We start from the raw sequence: 16075 nt of genomic DNA, 5'->3' as shown, positions 1-16075 counted from the left end.
GATTATTCTGTCTGGAAGAGAGTTGGGGCTCACAGCTTCCCCCTGGAAAGCAGCCACAATGCATAGGCAAAAGAGACGTTGGTCTGATATCCGTGGTCTTTCTAGCCATCTCTCCTGCTCTGCTGCACAAGGGATTGGTCAGTATTCTAGCATCCTCTTTTCTTTTCCTAGCAGGGTGAAACTAAATGTTGGTGTTTTCTCCCACCCACGGGTGGCTGGTATAAGAGGGCAAAGGGAGACAATGCCTCCCCTGGGCCTTAGTACTTCACTTCTTCCTATTCTGACAGTTTCATTACCCAGTTATCGGAGGGTAGCTGAGTTAGTCCGTAGCTTCAAAGACAACAAGAAGTCCTGTGGCACCTTATAGGCTAACAGATATTTTAGAGCATAAGCTTTTGTGGGCAAAGACCCACTTCATCACAGGACTTTTTGTTATTACCCAGTTAATGGCTCTTTCACAGGCTCAATGGTATGTTAATAGGTCTGACAAGCTGGAAGCCTTTTTTCCCCTTTTATGTTAACAAATCCACTTTGGGGGAAGAGTTGTGAGTCTGCAAACTGCAAAAGCCTGCTGTGAAAGCCTTCAGAAACGAATAGGTGTGTATCAACCCTGAATTTACTGACATATGGTTGTGTATTACTATGTCTACAGGACCTCAGTTTAAAATTTGTTTTAAATATTTCATTTAGTTTGTGGCTGAAGTGTATAAAAATCACATCTCTAAATATCTATGGAAGGATTTTTTTTAGGCACACAATATGAGTACAGTAGACCCACCGAGTTATGTGAAGGTTGGAGCCAGGAAACTGACCCAGAGCTTGTGCACTGGTCAGTTTCCTGGCTCCCAGAGTGGTGGGGAGCCAGGAACCAGGCAGCAGCCTGGATCCTGGCTCCCCTCTGCTGTCAGGAGCCAGGAAACTGACTCTCAGGGAAACCGCTCGTGTCAGGGCTGGCAAAATTCAGGGATCTGACCAGTGCAGCAACTCGAGTGTGCATGTCTCGGGGGGTCCACTGTGGTGAAATTTCAAAAACGTGTCTTGTTATGAAAATTACCCAAAATAAATGAACGTTCCTGTTTTCTAAAAGCAATGAACTTTGTTATGAACACGCTAAACTGTTTTGACTGATTGATTTAAAATAGTGTCTTTGTTACAGCAAGTTTAAACATGTAGTAATCTGGAAAGAGTTCTTTGTGAAGATTTTAGGAGTATATTTAAATTTTAAAATCAGCTCAGAAATACCGCTGAAGAAAATGTAAACAGAAAAGGGCTGCGTCATGTATTCCATGGTATTTCATGTTGTGTTCAGCTGGACAGCTGACTTGCACATGAATCTCTGACAAACTTCAGGGTATGTCTCAAAATCTGTGATGGATATTTTTTTATTCCCAAATTTAGTGCTTTTAATTAAGTCTCTTCTGCATGTCCAGGTGTCACAATCTGACTTCCAGTGAAGAACATGTTCCATTGTCTTTAGAAAGAGAAATTTTAAGTGTTTTTTTTTTTTTTTTTTAAATGTCATTTGCTACATTTGGGTTCTGGGATTTGGCAGGAACGGATGAGCAGCAAGAAGAGGGAGATGGTGGGAAGGGAGTGGGCCAGTGGACGGAGAGTCTGGGCAGAGCAGGGTTGGAATATGAGTGGGACCACAGGGTGGGCACTTGCCTCCCTTAGCAACATCTTCGCCCACCCTGCCATGCTCCCACCCCTGCCAGGGGAGTGGAACTTCTGCCATGGACCGCAATAGGAGTATTTGGCCAATAGTCTGCATCCGGCTAACACCACGCCGTTCCGTAACAGGGGTTGGCTTCCTCTTTGGCAGGTATTCCTGCATCTGTAGTAACACACCAATCAAGTTATTTAATTTTGGTTTGTGTGCTGCAAACCCAGATTCCGAGCTGGCTCGTGAGCCCCTGAGCTTTCCTCTGCCTGTTCTGGCGTGCGCGGTATTTAGTGGTTACCCACAAAACCCTCACTTGTTTCAGGAGCTCCGACTCCAGCCAAGCGGAGCAAACCTCCAGCTGAGGATGTAATGGCTTTCTCTTTTGATTAGACTTCGAAGTCCAGACTGTTTGTTTGTTTGTTTCTCCCTGCAGCTTTCTGCTTGGGGCAGCTGCAGAGATGTGAGTTCAGTGCCTGGCCTGGCTTCTATGCTTCTGAAGGATCTCAGGCATGTGAGATGTGCAGAGATAAAGTGCGTAACTCCTCACAACCCCCTATGGGGCTGACTGCAGCTCTGTTGATGTGGGAGTCTAGTCTGCCTGTCCTTAGCCAAAGAGCATTATTGCTCCACCAAGAGCAAGAGTCATTGATTGAAGCCTCTCCCATGCCTACATCTTGGTCCATAGGCCATTAATGATCATTCACCAGCGTCCCATGTCATGGGTGATGTTTTCAAGTTCTGACCAGGTGTATCCCATCTTGTGATTGTCTGCCATCAGGTCTCTATGCCAAGTGTTTCTTGGGTGCCCTCTTTTCTGGTGGGTTCCAACTTAAGGCTTGCCTTGTAATGGTGGCGGTTGGTTTTCTGAGGGTATGTTCAATCCATCACCATCTTCTCTTCTTGATTTCTTCTTCAGCAGGAAGTTGGTGAATCAGTTGCCACAGGTCTTGTAAGAGTATATGGCCGGTGGATCCGGAGGATTTTACAGCGGCAGCTATTGATGAGCTTCTGGATTTTTTTTGACAGTCATCTTTGTTATTCTCCAAGTTCCTGCTCCATACAGTAGGACTGATTTGACACTGGAGTTGAACAACCTGATCTTAGTCTGAGTTCTGATCTGCTTAGAATTCCTGATCGTCCTCCTGAGAAGAAAAATTGTTCTTGCTTTCCCAATCTGGGCTCTCGCATCAGCATTGGTGCCCCGCATTTTAATCAATGCTGCTGCCCAGGTATGTGAAGACCTTAACTTTTTCCAGTGCCCTTCCACCAAGTACGATTGGCTCTGTGCTACTGGTGTGATTTTTCAAGAGCTTAGTTTTTCTGTTCCTCTTTCTTCTGGTGATAGGCTGGGTCATAAAGACAACAACAGCAGGGAAAAGAAATGGGATCCAGTGGACATTGTTGACTCAGCTGTATGACCTGGACTTCACCAGCGACCTGGCACTTCTGTCGCACAGCCATTGACAGATGCAAGAGAAGGTGTCAGACCTTGCCGACGTCTCAGCTACAGTTGGCTTGAACATCCGCAAGCAAGAGCGGTGCCGTGGGTTTAATAACAGGGGTCTGAAAAGAGAGGTTTCTAGTCAGTATCAGACATGGCCCCACTTAGCCATCAATAACAACCATCTGAAAGCCTTGAGCAATGTTATTGTTCTTTGGTAACCAGCACTTTCCATTCAAGCTGGAAATTCAGGCTAATGGGGTTAGCGCCAAATGCACTTAGGTGTGGGAGTGTGGGTACAAAATGGCCCATGCTGTAGGCTGTCTCTCACACAATCATTGTTTTCCTGAGCAATGGAGCTGCTCAGAGTTACTGCTGTTAAAACACTCCTCTTTTTGCAGACCTGCAGCAAGTGGGTGTGGGGCCATTGAAATCAGTGGTACTTCCCTCTCTTCCCCCAGTCTGTTCCATGCACCATGTAGTTCATTAGATAAACCATGAATAATTGATCACTTCTTCTACTGGGTTTTTGTTAATAATTGTGTTCCCAGAGAAAGACGGACTGTGAGCAGGGAATATCGTGAAATAAAGGAGAAATGTGATGAAACAGGCTCATTTTCCAAGTTGGCTGCAAGTGTTATGCTATTTCTGCTCCTCAGGAGACCAGCATGGGGTGGGTGTGGCACTGCTCCAGCCCAGGGAAGCTTGTGGAGAGATGGAAAAACGGGAGCATTTTATTTGGGCTTTGAGAATGCTTGAGCAGCTGGATTCTGGACTTGTGCGTTGAGCCTGCCTTTTAACGGGACCCACTTGGCTCTTGCTCACAGAATAGCTGACTGCTTATGTGGATGTTTTGGTTCTTGTGTTCTCTTTCCTAGTAGGGAACACAAGTAGGGGAGAGCGCTGCAGACCAGCTACCATGGCAGTATGGACAGCAGCTTGTGCTTCTGTAGTCCTGGGGAAAACTTACCAACTGAACTGTATCTCCCCTTCCAGCAGAAGGGCTGAAAGGTGATAGGAGGAGGAGGTTTCTTGGCTTTTCTAGCTCTTCTCTCCTATCAGCATCACCTTAGGGTAGTGTTGGACACCTGCCAATCAAAAAGCAAGCCTCGATAATTTCATAATGCTGGCACAGAATGGCTACTGTGTACCAGCCCAGACGGGGCTGCACTTCTTTGAACGGCCATATTATAAACACACAGCATAGCTCAATATTCAAACCTGGCTCCCTGCAAACCTGTCTGTTTGCCACATAGCTGATACAGAGCTGGCCCTCAGGCCGATTGTGCTGCACGAGTTTAATAGTTTAGCTTGGCCCCCGGAAGAAACCGCTCATGTTGTTATTCAAGTTGCCCCCGCCCCCCCTGGGTGGGCATTTGAGGAGAAGGACAGCAAAAATATAAGGGGAACCCAGAGAACAAATTAACAAACTGATCTTCTTCCAAACAGAGCTAACCCATGACTTCTGAAGCCCACTGTTGTGCTATGCTGAGTTAACTATAGGTTGAACCGCTCTAGTATGAAACTCTCTCGTCTGACACATCCGTAATCCGGCATGATTGTAGTTAGCTGGATGACCATTCACCATTGGTGTGGCCAAGTTTCCTGTGGTTCCATAAAGTTTTTTCCAGCCACCAGTCCTGGCTGTCAGTGTTCTGTGTCGCTATTTAGCTGCAATTTACCCCTGAATGTCTAGGAGCCCAGTCAGCAGTGGAAGTATTAGTAATGTGCTAGACAATGTTGACCTCCCGTGGTTTGGAGAATTCTCTCGTCCAACGCCGGTCAGGTCCTGAGGATGCCGGATTAGAGAGGTTCAACCTGTGCAGCCTTTCGTGAAGAGCACTGACCATCATCCAACAGTCTGTGTGTGACGAGGTTGGGAACATGGGAACAAGGTGGCTTGGTTGCCAACACCATTGGATAGTCCTCTACTAAACAATCCCCATTCACAGCATCAGACAGGTAGCCAAGTCAGTCTGTATCTTCAAAAACAACAAGAAGTCCTGTGGCCCCTTGTGGACTAACCTATTGTGGAGCTTAAGCTTTCGTGGGCAAAGATCCACTTTGTCAGATGCACAGCAGTTAGCTGGCTTGTTCTCTTTTCATTCCCCAGCTCTCTGGCCACACTGCAAACATTGCCTGGAGGCAGGAGCAATCCCCCAGTCTCCTTTAAATGATTTGCATTTCTCTCCCTCCGTGCTGCTTCGCACCCTGTTTTACATTGTTCAGTGCAGCTGCTCATTAGGCTCCAGGCTGTTTCCCAGTCACTGCAAGGGAGCTCTTTAAATAACCTCTCACATTAGAAATGTCTGCATTTTGCTTCTTGGCCCTGGGCTCATTTTTCTGGACTTAGCAGCATCAAACAGCATTTGTTATCCCAAGGTCAAGTTTCTTAATTCACCACAGTCCTCTTGTGATGTTTCTCGCCATCTGCCTTGTGGATGGATGCAAGGGTGCATTTGGTCGTCTGTTCCTTTCCCCACATCACTGTTAAAACACTTGGTTCTATACTGTTGCTTTATTGCAGCAGCCAGCGACCCCTGGCACTAGGGCCAACAGTGGCACGTGAGCCAATTTTCATCAGTGCGCGAGGCGGGAGCTCAGCCCCGCCCTCCTCCCCCATGCAGTTGAAAGCTTGCTTAAAGCCAGGCCGTCTGTGGATTAACAAAAGACCAGCTAATGCTACTAACCACCTCCTAACCGGTAAAGCTCTGCGTCTTTATTGATTTATTAATGAAGCTGTTGTAAGTAGAACTATTAGTGGCTTCAGAAAGTATCACTGGCACTTGGACTGTACACAGAAGTCAAATTTGGCACTCTGCCTCGGGAAGGGTGCTGACCTCTGCTTTATTGTTTCTCCTCTGAGCCCGTTTGACCATTCTGACTTGACATTGAACATCCTGGGACTGTGGTGATGGAGACGGCATAAAGAACCAGGCAGTTCTTCCTAGCACCAAAGTCCTGTCCAAGAAGCCCTTTCTGAAGATTCTCTTCCAACCACCTTCCCTGTGCAATGGGCTGCTCTCCACCCCTTCATCTGTATAAAGCCGAGTGGGTATGCTGTAATACACATTTAGCAGAGGGTTTCAGCTCTCCGTGTCAGATTCACAGAAAATAGGAATCAAACTCAGTGCCACCGTGGGAGCCCTCAAGCAGTAGCAGTTTCTGCTTTTAGCTCTTGAGGCCCCTGTTTCTCTCCTGGGTGAGGCGGCCAAGGTGACAGCCATCGACAAGGAGCACCACTTACAGGTCTTTGTGGAAGCACTATGCAAAGACATCAAATTCTTTAAGGTGGGTATATCTGGAAGTAACAAGGCAATCCTGTAGATTTGAATATTAGGAAATATTCTTGCTAGAGGTGAGCTCTGCCTGACTTGCCCAGATGTGTCTCAGAACAGGGCTGAGTCTTGGGAAATGCATCGTATGAAATAATCCAAGAGATGGGCTGAGTAATCTTCTAAGTCTCTTCTGTGTAGTGTTTAGGGTCAGTCAATAGAAGGTAGAACAAAATGGGTGTGTGATCTTTGCTGCTGTTCAGAAAGCCTCAGACCAGGGGAGCACAGGTGATCTGAACCGGTGCCCATGGGTCACGCACAGCGCTGTGTTCGTCAGCTTGCTTGAAGCATTTATGGCTTGCTTCCCTGTGTGATCTCCTGGCTGCTCAGTGATCTGCTGCATGGCTCCAGAGTCAGTCAATCAAGTGACTATCGTTTGCCTTCAGCTGTCAGCCAGGAAGTGGCTACGTAAGGAATGGGTCAGAAATTTGGACAAAGCTCCTTCCATTGTTGAGGTGTTGTGAGGGGTCGGTGAAGGGAGGGGCCTGGCGTCCCAGGGGTTAAAGAGAGCCTTTGGGCCAGCTAGCTCGGCCACGCTTTACCTGTAAGCAATGCCAGGCCTGGAGGGAGGGGAAAAGCAAGGCGCTTTTGGGGCTGACATGCAGGAGACAGGCTGTAGTTCCTCCACTGAACTCCTCCTCTGCTCAGCAGCCTCGGGAGCACGCATGACCCCACGCAGCTGCTCTGGGAAACAGAGGAACACACTGAAAGACCCCAGCTAAAGGGAATCTGGGCTATTGGGGCCATACCCGTGGTTCAGGGTCCCTGGGCTAGGACTTCAGGGGGCAGCATCCCCCAGATTGGAGCTCGTCTGCTCGGTGGTCTCCTGCCATGCCCCGCACGCTGCTCAAAGCGACTGGCTGCTGGGGCCACGTGGGACCTGGCCACAGGTGGGAAAAGAGCACTTGCAGTTTGGGACTGGGTCACACAGTGGATCTACCTGGTGAAGAATCAGCCTGACGAGGAGTAGTTCAGCTGCTCCCTGCTTGGCATGGCCAATAGAGGGAGAGAGATAAAACCACGGATCACAGCAGTGGTACCAAGTAGAGAGTCGGAGGGTTGAGGTTCAGAGGTGTCTGTAACCGGGGCTGTCAAGTAAGTCCCCCCCCCTTGCCACGTGGCGAATAGGACACTGCGTTGGGGTGGGGGGTGGGGGTGGCTGACCGGCGGCTCTTGGAGCCATTAAATGTGGCTCCTCCTGAGAGCTGTACGCAGAGTGCGCCATCCAGCCGCTTGGTAGGAGAAGCGCCTGGCAGTGCAGCGCGGTGGCTCGGGTGTCGTCGGCATGAATTAGAATGGGGGGTGTGGGGGTGCCTGGCTCGGGCGGGGCTGGTTCTATAAAGTTTTGGGTAACGTAATATAATACGGAAGGACGACACCCAGAAGCGTGTTGATCTTTGAATCCCTATTGGACGCCGCTGGCTAGAACAGGAGGCAGGTGAAATACAGCCCGAGGGTCAGATCCCGGCCAGCAAAACTTCTGCTCCTGCTGACCGAGAGCCTCTGGGGCACTGTTGTCCTGCAGCTGTGGGGTCCCTCGGGCAGGGACCCTGCCCGCTGCTCAGAGCGACTGGCTGCTGGGGCCATGTGCCTCATGGGGGGAGGGGATCTATGTGCCGCCCCCCACCCAGCACATTCCTCCCAGCTCCTATGGGCTGGAAACCGGCCAATGGGAGCTGCCGAGGCTGTGCTTGCAGTTTAGGTAGAGTGTGAAGCCCCCCCCGCCCACCTTCCTGGCCGCCCCGGGGTGCGCGGTGTGCAGAGATGCACATGTCCCCAGCAGCTGGGTGCTTTGAGGGGTGTATTGGGATGCAGTGGTGCAGCGGGTGGGGAGCCTGCCTGAGTGTCCTATGGGGCTGCTGGGCAGGAGCCTCCTGACCAGAGCCTGAACCTGGCACCCCACCTCTTCCCACACCCCAGGTAAAACCTGGCTGGGCTAGTGCTTCTCTCCCACCCTGGCCGTCCTTGCCTCGCTCCTGAGGTTGGCAGGCCCAGGGCAGCAGTTCAGGGATTTCTTGGAAGCCTTTGTTGAGACGGGTCTTTGCTGGCCGGTTCCGCCTCACTGGCTCCATCAACAGGCGCTGAGTCGGCCTCCAAGGCATATCCTTGGCACTGCGTAGATAATGTTAAATACCGTCCTTTATACCTCTCCCGCTTCTCTCTAAGGCTAAATCCTCTGTCTGGCACTTGGCTTTCCCTAGGGCAGAGGAGTGGGAGTGTGTAACGGAGGTGATAAAAGGCTGCTGTATTTATTGCTTCCTGAAAACAAAACTGCTGACATCTTTCAGTTCCTACACGCTGCCGCTGTTATTCCACTGAATGGAACTTCTTCCAACTTGTCAGCAACTTACAAAGTCAGTAGAGTTCCCTGCATTAGATGCTGAGTTGCTAGCCCGCCCCTGCGCGCTGGGCTCTCTCGGCAAAACTGCTCTCCAAGCTTCCTGTGGCGCTGTGAAATCTTAATAACCTTCAGGGCAGGTGTGTGGGAGCACTGAAGGAGTGTTAGCTGCAGGACTTTACCCCCAGTGGCAGTGCTCTTCCCGCTGCTTGAGGGCGTGCAGTGGGTCCGGAGTATGGCGAGGCCCCCGCCGTGCGTGAGATCCTGCTGTGATCACAGCTCCCGTTCATCTTGCATGAATAAGAGAGCACCTCCCTTGGTACGAGTAGCAGTCCTGGGGAAAGCCCTCGGACCGCAGTCCTGTCGCTAGGAAGCAATACCACTCCGGTGTAGGGCCTTCTGTCGGGAGATCTCAAAGCACTTTGCAGGCGTCATGAACTGAGCCCCCTTGTTGCACCAGGCCAGGCACAATACTGGGGGCTGAGCTGGGTCAGTGGGACAAGTTCCCAGACTTTTTTGCTTTGCTGCAGATGTGTCTGGCTGCCAGGTGCAGCACAGGCTGCCCAGGGCAAGCGTTCCCCCAGGGCCACCCACCGGGGCCACTCATCCCTGGCTTCGAGGGATCGCCTCCTTGGAATTGAGGCCCTTTGGCCCTTGACTTTGCTACTGAGACACCCAAGATGTCCCCATGCTTGCATATGAGGGGACAGTCTTTCTACCAGGCAGAATCTGGCCTTACCACACTCCCTTGCCAATGACTTTTCTCCAAGATATCAGCTCATGTGGCCTGTGTCATGCAGGAAGTCAGCCTAGATGATCCCAGTGGTCCCTTCAGGCCTTGGAATTGATGAATTTCAGGCCAAGTGATTTTATTATTTACATTACAGTAGTATCCTATGACTCCATTTGCTCTTTGGGGCAGGGGCCATTCTATACAGACCAGTGAAGTGAGTTGCCCAAGGTCACATGGGCAGGCTGTGGCAGAGTCAGGAGCTGAGCTTAGGGCTTCTGTTCCAGCCCAGTACCTTTACCTCAGGATGCTGCGTCAACAAGCTATAAACATCCAGCTCCTGCTCTGATGAGCAATGCTGCCTGTTGCTGTTACTCAGCAATGTGCTGTGCACCCTTTGGAGATGTCTGCAAGCTGGGAACGCACATCCCAAGGTGACAACCAGCATCCTAGCAGCCCACTAGACAGGGGCAACATCCTGAGGGATCTCGGCCTGTAAAATTACTTGTGTCTGCTCCCTCCCAGACAAAACAATGCTGAAAACTGGGCCAAGCCAATGAATAATTCACTCCTCGCTCAGATCACTTGACTTGTTAGAGAATCTTAAATACATGTGATAATTACTAATAAGCCACCTGGGATAACTGCCAAGCTGCTATTGGCTCCTTCCCTTGCTTCTGTCTCTGAATGGTGGCTGCTCTTCTCTTGGGAGGTAGGTGGGGGCGGGGGGGAGAGGGCAGTGTTAAATATTTACCCACTGTTCACTCTGCTTCTGTCTCTTTCATCTGCATTCTCAATGAGTGTGGCCAGTGGCAAGGTGGGAGGAGGGTCTGGCTCTCCATCCCCAGAAGAGATGGGGCCCAGGGCAAAGGGGCAGGGCTTGGGGTAGTTAGCCCTGCCCCCTCCCCCCAATGCTCCTTCTCAGCCATTCTCAGAGTGGTGCACAGCGCTCCTGCAGCATTTCAAAGTGAGCCTGTGTGTGGCCTCATGGAAAGGGTTCTCCAGTCTGTAGATACTGGAGATTTCTTTACGTGAGACAGACCACCACCTCCCATCCCCAAACTCACCACGTGCTCTCAGCTGGACACCCCCAGGGGTCAGAGGGATTCCCACCCACCCCCAATATATTCTACTTTTTTTTAATCTCCTCCTTTCTTGGGAGCATTAGGGATGGCTGTGAGCGTGGAGATGGGACACTGAGCAAGGGGAGGGCAGGGCTCCCTGGCAGCCCTGAGTATTCTCTCTGGTATGTGCCCACGGTCTAACTGATTGCTGCGTGGGGTGGGAAAGGAATTCTCCCCTGGGTCAGATTGGCGGGGGGGCGGGGGCAGGGGGGCAGGGGGTTGCCTCCCTCTGCAGCATATGGGTGCGGGTCACTTGCCAGAATTATCTGCGTGTCTCACTTCATTGTTGCAGTGAGGTGTTTAATTTGGTCCCTCCTGTGGGCTGTAATACGTGGCTCTTGTTTTGCTGTTGCATTATTGGGTAGGTGGTGGTCGTGGCTAGGAAATCGGATCAGATGCACTGGTGGTTCCTTCTGCTCTTCAAGTCTGATGCTGCTTTGGTCACAAAAGAACCAGTGCTGTAGACCGTTCAGGAGGGACAGCACTTGGAAAATGCTTCTAGCTTCTGTGTCCAAGCTCTGCAATGGATGTGCTGGGCAAACTGCTTCCCTGTGCTCTTTCTCCATTTATAAAATGGGGATCATGCCATTCCCTGTTGCATACAGGCAAGAAAAGGTTCACGTATGACCCTGCTTTCAGTGCAAAGTGTGCGTGGGGGTTGGGGGGGGATGTTTAATAGCTGAAGATTTCCAGCCTTGTAAAGCAAAGAGCTCATCCATTCCTGTTTGGGCTGAAGGTGCCAAGAGAGGCTCTTTTCTAGCTGTCCCGCACCCATGTGTGGCAATGGCTAGCTACAGATAGGGAGATGTTGCATGGCCAGGAAGTTGCAGGGGTAGGTTTATGCCAAGGGGGTGTCTCACTTTATCCCCCCATGTTAACAATCCGTCTTTAGCCCACTAGCAGTCAAACGAAGGCTGCCTCAGCTGCAAGCCAGATGTGCACAGCTGCAGAAAGGTGAATGCACCTGCAGAATGGGCTGCTTGCTGGTTGTTTGGTGGGGGCATGTGTGTGTTTGCAATGTAATCTGCTCTCTCTCCCGCTCCCTCCACCCAGCAGCTGCAGGGGCTTCTTGGGATGCTGTCCTGCCGTAGATCCTGACATTCATGAAAACAAGCGAGAGGCAAGGCTACCACTCAATGAAAAGGAATTCTCTGCCCACCGTGCAGCTCCAGAGCAGCACTTCATGGCCCTGTCTCCCTTGCCCAATAGGTGACGGATGAGTAGCCCAGATGGGACATTAATTAATTGCTAGGCTAGCTGAACAAATGAGCCTGGATCTCCTTCCACTGTGGGTGTTGCTCTGTTGGAAGCCTGGGTGAAGGGGATGACTCTTGCCCCAAATTGCATCCAGTGAGGCCACTTGTTTTTGGCTTCCCTACCAAAGAACCCAGGCAGAAGGGACTTCCAAATCTTTCTAATCCTGCTGGTTGGACCCTGCATTCCTACTGTGGTGCATGTGACGTTCTCTGCCCTTGAAACAGACCGTCTCTGCCATCAATCATGACCATCATCAGAGGCCCTTGCCCTTTCTCCTCTGTTCCTGCTGGCTTGGTTTCCCATCAGAGCACTGTTAATACACCTGGGTTCCCCTCTGCACCTAGTGCTCCATTGATGCTGGCTGGGAGCAAGCAGGATTTATAATCTTGGTTAAAGCCTGTGATTATAAGGCTCGATGCTGTGCATGCATCTCTCTGGCTTCACTGGGATTGTCAAGACCAGTCTTGGGAAGGATTGAGTTTGGAAGGCTGTCTGTGATCCCAGCAGAAGCCCTTTGGAAGCTGGCACTCATTAGACTCTGTCTCTGCTCCAAGCTTGATACCACAGGGGGTTTTGAAAGGAATCTGTGCTTCCCCTGGGGAATGTGGTTTTTCTTTCACACTTACTGTTTTCCACCAAGCCCCTTCAGGGACAGATGCTGGGGAGGGTCCAAGCAACTGTAATGAAAAGCAAGCTAGCGTTCTGCTCTGGTATGTGTGTTCAAAAGGTTAAGCATCATCCATAGATGTTCCAATAAACGGATAATCAACTCTTATAGACCCCAATAGGGTCTTTATAACCGTGGCTTACGTTATGGCCGTCTATAATTCCCTCTCCTGCTGTGCTCATAACCATCTCTAGGGTGAACTACTCGTAACATTATAAAACACCTATTAATAATTTATTATCCCTTTGTATGCTATAAATGTGCCTTTAACAGAAATTGTGAGTAATGGGGAGGAGCAGAGGATAAAGCAGATTTGGTTGTTGGGTTTTTTTTCCCCCTCCACCCTGAGCAATTCACATATTGGTCTGTGCAGTGCTTGCCCACGGACAGAGCTGGGGACATGGGCGAGCTGCAGGAGCTTTGAAGCATAAGCCGTAAGGGCCAATTCCCTCTAGTCCCTCCTGCAGCCAATGACCTGACCCTGAGGTTCTTGACCACCAATGGCCCATGGAGCAGAGTTCAACAGAACAGTTGCTGGCAGTTTGCATCAAACCTGCTGACTGTGTAGGGCTGGCTGGCTCCTTCTGGCTTCAGCTGCTGGATTGCACAGAACAGCAGCTAAAAATATCCCAGCTTCTCCTGAGGCGACTCTTCAATGGGAACCTTTGCAAGCAGCACCCTTGGAGCTGTTATGCAATTGTGAATGGGAGAGGAGGCAGGACAGCAGGATCGGAGGAGGGCAGAGCGGGAGGCATGCTTTGCCTTTTAAGGCATGGCCCACCCAAAGTTAGAGCGTCCCCGAGTGGCTGAACACAGCAACCAAGTGTGAGTGGCACATTTGTTTCCTTTCCAATTCTTTATCTGCCTTCTCTACTTAGTACATGAGCTCTGTGAGGCTTGGGTATGTACAGCACCTGGCACACTGGGACCAGTGATCTCAGCGAGGGCTTCTAGTCTGTAAAGAATGATTTGAGGACTGCAGTCACATAGCCAGAGGTTGGGGTATAGTTCAGGAGTGTGCAAGGTTCAGTGGCCTGCAACGTGCTGGAGATCAGACTATATCGGGGTCTGCAACCAAAATAGTGAGAAGAGCCATTTTTTTTCAAATTCAGTTGCAAAATCAATCCTTCAAGAGCCTCAGTGCACATGAGTATGAGACCATCTTTTAATAAACAACATGTTTATTACCCCTATTTTAAGAACATCACCCACACAATGACTTGTACCAGTTAGAAAGATGTTACCCCCATCTTCAGGCTTTACCCCCTGCCATCCTGCAAACCTACCCCCCTCCCCTGGCTTAAGCCCCGTGAACTCCAACCTCTCCCCCTGCCACTAGGCTTAACTCGCCTCCACATGCTGCTGCCTCCTCCCACTGTCTCCTCCTCTTTCTCAGACTGGTTGTGTGGCTGTGGCAGGGGAAGGCTTGGCCGCCCTGCCCCCAGCTCTCCTGCCAGCTTAGACTTCTCCCCACATGAGGTGGCTGCCTGCCCAGCCAGCTTTCCCTTCTGGACTCCCTGCCGCAGCTGACTGCTGAGCGGCTCCAGCTGCCGCCCCTTAAACAAAAAACTACATTCAGTTGTCTCAATTGTGGGCAAATGAGTTTAGATTTTTGTTTAAGTGGTGGCCGCCTCTGGAGCTGCAAGGTGAGTCAGCAATGGCAGCTCTTGGAGCCGCAAGTGGCTCCTTAAAGAGCCACATGGGGCTCCGAAGCCACAGGTTGCTGACCCCTCGACTACATGATCACTATGGTCCCTATTGATCTTAAAGTCTATGAGCTTCCTGTACTATGATAAGAACAATAGGGTTGTGCATGTGTGTGGTGTTTGGTTAAGTCAGGTCATGTCTCACAACAGGTGGGATCTGTGTAATTACATGATGGATGGCTGCCAAAGGCAATTACAGTGGCTTGTCAGCTGAGTTCATTTGCTTGTCCTCAAAACAATTCCTCATGCTGATTGTTCTGATCTTGCTCTCAGTATTGCCACTTTGACATCCAAGCCAAGATGAAGGGGTGAGGGAGCTGAGACCACTGCAGCAGCCCCTCTCAGTCCACTGTGCTGCTTCAGGAGCAGATGAGCACCACCGTTTCCAGCTAGGTTTTAATGCTTAGTGTGGCGTTCCAAGGCCAAGAGTGCTCCTGATGTAATTCCTGCAGCAGGCTACCAGTGTGGCTCAGTGTCACTCTGCTGTCTCCAACCTCAGCCATGGCAGAGCCTGGCTATGGTGGCTGACTCCTTTAATTTATTCCAGCCTAAAAGCAAAACCAAAGGCTGGCTTTTTATTCCTTTCCAGCTGAGTCTGGATTACCTGCTGTGGGGTTCCCTTGTCACTTGGATGAGACTCTCCCTGCTCCCATCATGGTGCACTGACTCCATCTCCCTAAACAATCCCTGCTCCTGGGACAAGAAAGTAGCAGCATTGCAGGAGGACTCTCCCAAAACAAGGCATTCCTCTCCACGCACGTCTCCCTCGGGGAGAGGATGAGAACAGGTGTGTGGCCGGGTTACTTAAAGCACCACTGAAAGGCATTCATGCCATGGTGAAGAGCACTAGAAAGCTGAGTGGCTGGGACTTCCAGTTTCCTTGTTCACTGTGTGGCTTCTAAGGCTGCTTGTGGGTAGCTGGCTCTGTATGTGTGCCCTGCCTTTGAGTTATTTCTCCTAGCATCTATTCTGTGACTTCCTCCATATGAGTGGTGTGTCCGCATAGCTTTGCTGCATCTGGCTGGGATGCTGTCTGCTCTTTTGTGATAAACAAGGCAGGGTCTTGTGTAGCGTGATGGGAAGGGACTTCTAAGGAAAACCTTCCCACAATGGGAAATGTTGGTGTTTCCAGAGATGACGCTCTTCCGTCTCACACCGTACCATACTCCTCTCTGTCCCAGGCATGGCACGGAGAACCATCTGTCATTGTGCAATGGCAGTGCTACTTTTTTAAAAGACTTAAGTCTGTTGATCATTGTGTCCTGGCCAAATTCATATTTGGTGTTTTGTCTTTTGCTTATCAAAAAATCCTCTCCTGTGGCTTCAGTTGGATGTGGTATTCTTCACTTTCTGCCCTGAGGGGAAGTGTTGTAATTTCTTGTTATTCTCTGCTCCAGAAGTGGATGCATTTCAGTGAAGAGGTCATTGCAGTGCAGAAGATCTATAGAAGGCCTGGTTTTCAACTGCACTCCTTTAGTTTAAGGCATCCAATTCCTTATATTGCATTCTCACATTGGTACTTTAGCTGTAAGTATGCTGATGTGAGCACCCTGATGTGAAACAGGATGTGCTGACTCAGGTACCAGTGTTCTAGAATCTGATTCCCACTGTCCCACCACCCTGCAAAGCCCTGGGGGATTATCGTCATTACTCAATGAACTTAAGAGATGGCATGTGTTAGGGCTAGAGCAGGGGTGGCCAGTCTTTCTGCATCGGGGGTCACATGGCAATTGTTTACATGGTCTGGGGGCTGACTCCCCCCCAATCGGCTTAGCCCCCCAGCAGCGCCAAGTCCAGGATTAACCTACCTCATG

General features: G+C 50.3%; 1 protein-coding gene across 2 annotated transcripts in view; it reads left to right on the top strand.

Moving 5' to 3' along the window:
* Nucleotides 1-16075, top strand: part of SH2B2 (SH2B adaptor protein 2) — an 81823-nt gene that overhangs the window by 23042 nt on the left and 42706 nt on the right. Inside the window, exon 1 of one of the 2 annotated variants that reach the window (XM_075013933.1) lies at nt 14871-15048. The exons of the other annotated variant lie outside the window; for it this stretch is intronic. The gene's annotated coding sequence lies outside the window, so the exon portion shown is untranslated. Of the gene's footprint in view, nt 1-14870; nt 15049-16075 lie in introns of those variants that run through there. 2 annotated transcript variants of the gene reach the window in all.

This window comes from Carettochelys insculpta, chromosome 19, assembly GCF_033958435.1.
Source record: "Carettochelys insculpta isolate YL-2023 chromosome 19, ASM3395843v1, whole genome shotgun sequence".
In the NCBI taxonomy this organism is placed as follows: domain Eukaryota; kingdom Metazoa; phylum Chordata; order Testudines; family Carettochelyidae; genus Carettochelys; species Carettochelys insculpta.
The sequence above is the reverse complement of the archived record's forward strand: the minus strand, read 5'-3'. Positions and strand labels throughout refer to the sequence as shown.